A 6,244-nucleotide genomic window follows, 5' to 3' on the forward strand; every position below is an offset into this window, starting at 1 on the left:
ACAGGAGACGACAGGATCCTCATGATTCGCCTAATGCAACTAACTAAATGATACTAACTACCATGCAGCAAACAACAATATAACAATCGGACAGCATAGCGACAATGCGACTAACCGTCCAGCATCACGGCTATACCATCGCGACGCTATATTAACAAACAATCACACAAGCAGCATAGCAACAATGCAAGCAATCACACAAGCAACAACAAGCAAGCAATCACACAAGCAGCATAACAATGCAGGCAAATAGCAAAGCAACACAAGAATAATAATAATACCCCCCCCCCCCCCCCCCTAATATTCTAAGTCTAACCTCCTAACCTCACTCTAATAAAATAAATAACTAAATAAATAAATAACTAAATAAATAAATAACTAATTAATTAACTAACTAATTAATTAACTAACTAATTAATTAACTAACTAAATAATTAATTAACTAATAAAATAAAAACAACCCTATCGCGTGCTACCCCATGCGCTTTGGAAACTTACCTTAGCCTTGCGACTAAGACTCCTAGACTCTTGACCAAACTCCCTAAGACTCCCTCGGACTTTCCCTCGCGGACCTTTGGACTCTCACTCACACTTTCGCCCACTAAGGCTTTTGGTTTGGTTTTGGTGTGAGGAAACAAATGAATGGGTAAGGGAGTTTATATAGGTGCCCAAGGTCGGTGGTGGAAGCATGAGGTGGCGGATAGGCATCACCAGACGACACATGTGTGGACACTAATCTTGCTCTGGACGGTGACACATGGCGGATAACCTTGGTCGATCTTATCTAGAACCCTATCCTCGCCTATCGGATAAGCATCACCTCCGATCAATCTTGGCCGTCCAATCCAGCAGCCTGCCTAGCAGCTAGCAGACGCGGACGTGCAGTACGCGTACGGTATGGTACGCGGCCAGTACGGTACGCTGGCGGACGCGTACGGCCATCGGCCAGTTAATTAACCACGGTGCTAAAATCTGATTTCTCCGTTCGTCTTCAAATATTTTTCGACCAAAAGCTTTGTATTCGTCCTTAGATACTTTGACTCAGCTCCAAAAATTAATTCTTCTTAGTCGTGATCGATTCTTACGCGATAGCCGTCCCTCGGCCATTCCGCATAATTTTTAGGCCCCGGGGAGGGGTATTACAGTTACTCCCGCTGTTTACCCGCGCTTGATTGAATTTCTTCACTTTGACATTCAGAGCACTGGGCAGAAATCACATTGCGTTAGCATCCGCAAGGACCATCGCAATGCTTTGTTTTAATTAAACAGTCGGATTCCCCTTGTCCGTACCAGTTCTGAGCTGACTGTTCGACGCCCGGGGAAAGCTCCCAAAAGAACCGTTCCCAGTCCGTCCCCCGGCCGGCACGCAGCAACCCGCTCTCGCTGCGAAAGCAGCTTGAGCAGTTCGCCGACAGCCGATGGCCGATGGCTACTCTCTTACCAAAAGTGCTTATCTCTGTTTTGATCCCAAGAAAAATTGCCTATAAACCTCTCGCCATGTTCGTTTTGATGAGTCACAATACCCACTTCAACATCTGTCCAAAACCGTCTCTGACAATCCCTCATGTCCTCCTCCATTGTCCCCAAACACATCTTTCCTGCTACCCCACCCTCCACTCATAACAGCTCACTCTGCTCCTTTGGAGATCATGCGGGATCCGTCGGTCTTGGCTCCATCACCTGCAACAACATCAACGGCGTCACCTTTGCCTCACCCGGCGCCATCTCTCTCTGTCTCACCAGCATTGCCTAGTCCTGCCTCGTCGCCTGCGTCTGATCACGTGTTGCCACCCGCACCAACATTACCTTCACTTATGCCATCACCGTCAAGTCCACGCACTCACAGTCCACCTTCGGAGACCCACACACCAAGCTCAAGTTCTGAACCTCAGTCCATTCCTACGTCTCCTTCATCCTCCAAAACAAGCATTGCTTCTAGTCAAGCATCCAAACCTGATCCTCTTGTCAATCAACACCTGATGCAAACTCGCTCCAAAAATCAATTGTTAAGCCAAATCCCCGCTATGGTCTCTCTGCCATTCTTGCCACTGCCGGCGACAATGAACCATCAACTATCCTTCAAGCGCTTAAACATCGAAAATGGCGAGCTGCCATGTCCACCGAGTTCGATGCTCAAGTCCGCTATCATACTTGGGATCCTGTTTCTCCTCCTGACAACACCAACATCATTGACTGCAAATGGGTGTTTCGTTTAAAATATTTGCCAAATGGATCTATTGACAAGCATAAGGCGCGTCTCGTTGCAAAAGGCTTCACTCAACAACCGAGTATTGATTACTTTGAAACTTTTAGTCCTGGTATAAAAGCAACTACGATCCATACTGTGCTTGACGTTGCCGTGAGTCGTGATTGGTGTCTTCGTCAACTAGACATCAACAATGCATTTCTTCAAGGCAATTTGGAGGAAGAAGTTTACATGCGTCAGCCTCAAGGCTTTGTTGATCCAAACCGTCCAACACATGTTTGTTGACTGCGCAAAGCTTTATACGGCCTCAAACAGGCTCCTCGTGCCTGGTACCTTGAGTTGAAACAGTATCTTCTCTCTCTTGGCTTCAAGAACTCGATCTTAGATACATCTCTCTTCGTCTTGCATCAAGGTGACACATTCATCTATCTTCTTGTTTATGTTGATGACATAATTGTCACTGGGAACAACACAGCTGCTGTTGAACAAACCTTGACAAACCTTGCAACTTGATTCTCACTCAAAGACATGGGTCCTCTGTCCTATTTCCTGGGTCTTGAAGCCATCCGATCATCTGCAGGTCTGCATCTCAATCAGCGTAAGTACACCATTGATCTTCTTACAAGAATGAATATGTAGAATGCCAAGCCCGTTACTACTCTGATGGCAACTTTGCCGAAACTTGTTTTCGCTGGACAGCCACATTCGGATCCCAAAGAATACAGAACCTTGGTTAGAAGCTTGCAGTATCTTGCCTTCACTCGTCCTCATATTGGCTATGCTGTCAACAAGTTGTCTCAGTTTATGCACTCTCCCACTACTGATCACTGGCAAGCTGCCAAAAGAGTCCTTTGTTATCTCGCAGGCACACCAACACATGGTCTATTCTTTCGCAAAGGGAGTCCGCTTACACTCCATGCATTCTCTGATGCTGACTGGGCCGGTGATGCAGATACTTTTCTCTCTACCAATGCTTATCTTCTGTATCTTGGTAATCAACCTATCTCATGGTCTTCAAAGAAGCAAAAGAGTGTTGCTCGATCATCTACAGAAGCTGAGTATAGTGCAGTCGCTAACACACCATCTGAAATCATTTGGGTTTGCTCTTTACTCACTGAACTTGGTCTGCGTCAACAACAACCCCCGGTCATCTATTGTGATAACGTTGGTGCCACTTATCTTTGTGCAAACCCAGTATTCCACTCTTGGATGAAGCATGTTGCCATTGATTATAATTTTATTCGAGACCTTGTACAAACGGGCAAGCTACGAGTCGCACATGTTTCAACTAAAGATCAACTTGCAGATTGTCTTACTAAACCTCTCAGTCGCGCACAGTTTCTTCTTCTACGTGATAAGATGGGTGTCTCCAAAGGGCCTACATATTGAGGGAGGATATTAGGAATGTCCATATCTGTAATGGGAGATTTGATTGATTCAAATCTCTCCTCTGCTTTATTAACAATTACTGCACATATATCTTCTTCCCTTTCTTGTGTATTACTTTGTGTATAAATTGTATCATTATACTCAATAACAAATCATCAGTTTCTACAAGTTTATATCAACAATCAGCTTCTTATTACAAAAATAATTACTGGAGTTCTCTATGAAGCTACAATGAATTTATCATCCCTCGCGGTGATTTGCAATCATAATGGAAGACACCTTCTTATTCTTAAGGGACCCAACCATCTATTCTCAACTTGTTCCAAGTCCTCTATCCCTGAGCTTGCCTCCCTAGAACCAGACTCAAATACTAAACTAAAACCACATTTCAAGACCTTGCAATTCGAAACCTTGCCAATACCGTCTGTCACTTCTAATTTAATAGAAGCCTTAGTAGGAACACATTCTTTCTCACAATCCTTTACTTGAAATTTGTTGATATTCAACCAATTGGTGTAGCTGATGAACACATGAGTCGACTTAATCGTGTGTTGTTCGTCGCCTATCTTAGTGATATTAGGATTTTTGTGTATCTTATCCTAGCAGGTCTCAATTAACCTTATGCGTTGTAATACTTAAGGTGTCAATCCAGTTGGAAAAGTTTACTATCACTCAAGATGCAATCAAGAAGTCACAAGTTAAGCCAATTCAAAGAGTGTTTTTATCTATCAGTCCTAGAATGATCAAAATACAAAACGGAAATGAGTCACAGAACTAGAAACAAGAATGCATGACAAGAAGCGAAAGTGAATAAAAACGCAAACGATTCTAAGCATGAACAAACGAAACAGTTCCAGGAATGTAATAAAAATCAGAAAGAAAGAAGTCCTAAGGATGGGGTAATTGATGTCGGTGGAGTATCCTTGTCTAAGGAGTGTTTAACATACCACAAGCAAAGTATCCCTAAACAATGAACATCACAACTTAGCTAATCCAATCTCTTGGCAAAAGCTACTCAGACTCAACCACTTCCATACCTAGCTCTTGCTAGAGAAACGTGGTTGAGCAGGCATGACAAACAAGTTCATTCACGTCAACAAACATCCTAGACAACTAATCTCTTAGGCTAGGAACATAAGTCTCTGGCACTAGTTGGTCAGACATTTCATCAAACACCTTTTGGGTGTGAAAATGTCTCGAACCTAGTTCCAATTGATCAGAGAGAAACTAGCAATTCTAACTCTAGTCCAGAAGGAAATCATGCAAATCAAGCTTAAACACCCTACATCCTAAGATCCTCCACCTAATCTATCACATCCTCAAGAACTAACACACTACTCAGATCCGGAAATCATCACCAAAGATACAAACTCAGAAAATATTGAAACAAGCATTATTAGGTAGATAAAAATAAGGTGAACAACTTTGTAGAAGGAATCAAATGCAAAATCTCAATAAATCTCAATGATATTGGAATACAAGTCTCAGAACGTATTTTTGTAGCTAGGTTCAGAAACCTTCTGGGAACAAAAACGAGATAAAAAAATAAGATGTCTCAGCAAAGACTTAACAAAATGTATATATAGTAGTCCAACATGGAAAGCCCTAAAACTTAAAACGACAAGGTAAAGCGTCGGTTCAGTAATCTCCTGAAGCGTGTTAAACCAAACATCTTTCTTCCCGACAAGTGCGATCGAGTCCGTGTGCGTCGAATGGAATGCAATGTCATCATGGCTCGGATGGAAGGCTGAGGAGCATGGCTCGGACGGATGCTGGGAAGCATGGCTCGATCAAACAAGCTGGAGTGCGTGGCAGGGAAGCATGGCTCGAGCGTGGTGTATACGCATCCACTAAAACAATGATAACTCTTGAAACAGACCTCCGATTGACTTGAAATAAACGGTGTTGGAAAGATAACTCAATTCACTACAACTTAGATGAAGACGTCGAAAGCTAAATCCCAGTCGAGTGGGATGGCTCGAACGGATGGCTCGGACGGAACGCAGATGGTGACAATGGCTCGGACGAAACGGAGATGGTGACAATGGCTCGGACGAGACGGAAATGGTGACAATGGCTTGGACGAAATGGAGATGGTGAAAATGGCTTGGACGAGACGGAGATGGTGACAATGGCTCGGACGAAACAGAGATGGTGACAATGGCTCGGACGAGACGGAGATGGTGACAATGGCTCGGACGAAACAGAGATGGTGACAATGGCTCGGACGAGAATGACTTCCAACATCTCCTAAATACCTGAAATACTCCAAAATGCACAATGTATGCAAGGATGATGCAAGAAATACCTAGACGTGCAAAGTGTATAGAAAGAACCAGAAAACGATGCAAACCAATGAGTTATCCTAGCTAAATGCATGATAAAAATAGGCTAAGGAGAGACAAAATATAGACATATCAACTCCCCCAAACTTACTCTTTGCTTGCCCTCAAGCAAACAATCAAGAATAGAGTATGGAGAAGAGGTGTGAAGATGGGGTCTCAGAACCTAAATCATGCTAAATAAAATAGTTAGAATCAAGGTCCTTGTTTTTAGTTCTATGATGCATGGTGAAGGAACTCTATTTTTTTTCTACACACGCAATCCTATCAATCATTCCCTTTAACATTCATTAACAGAGAACCGTGA

This window comes from Camelina sativa, chromosome 20 (genome assembly GCF_030686135.1).
Source record: "Camelina sativa cultivar CO46 ecotype springtype chromosome 20, ASM3068613v1".
In the NCBI taxonomy this organism is placed as follows: Eukaryota; Viridiplantae; Streptophyta; class Magnoliopsida; order Brassicales; family Brassicaceae; genus Camelina; species Camelina sativa.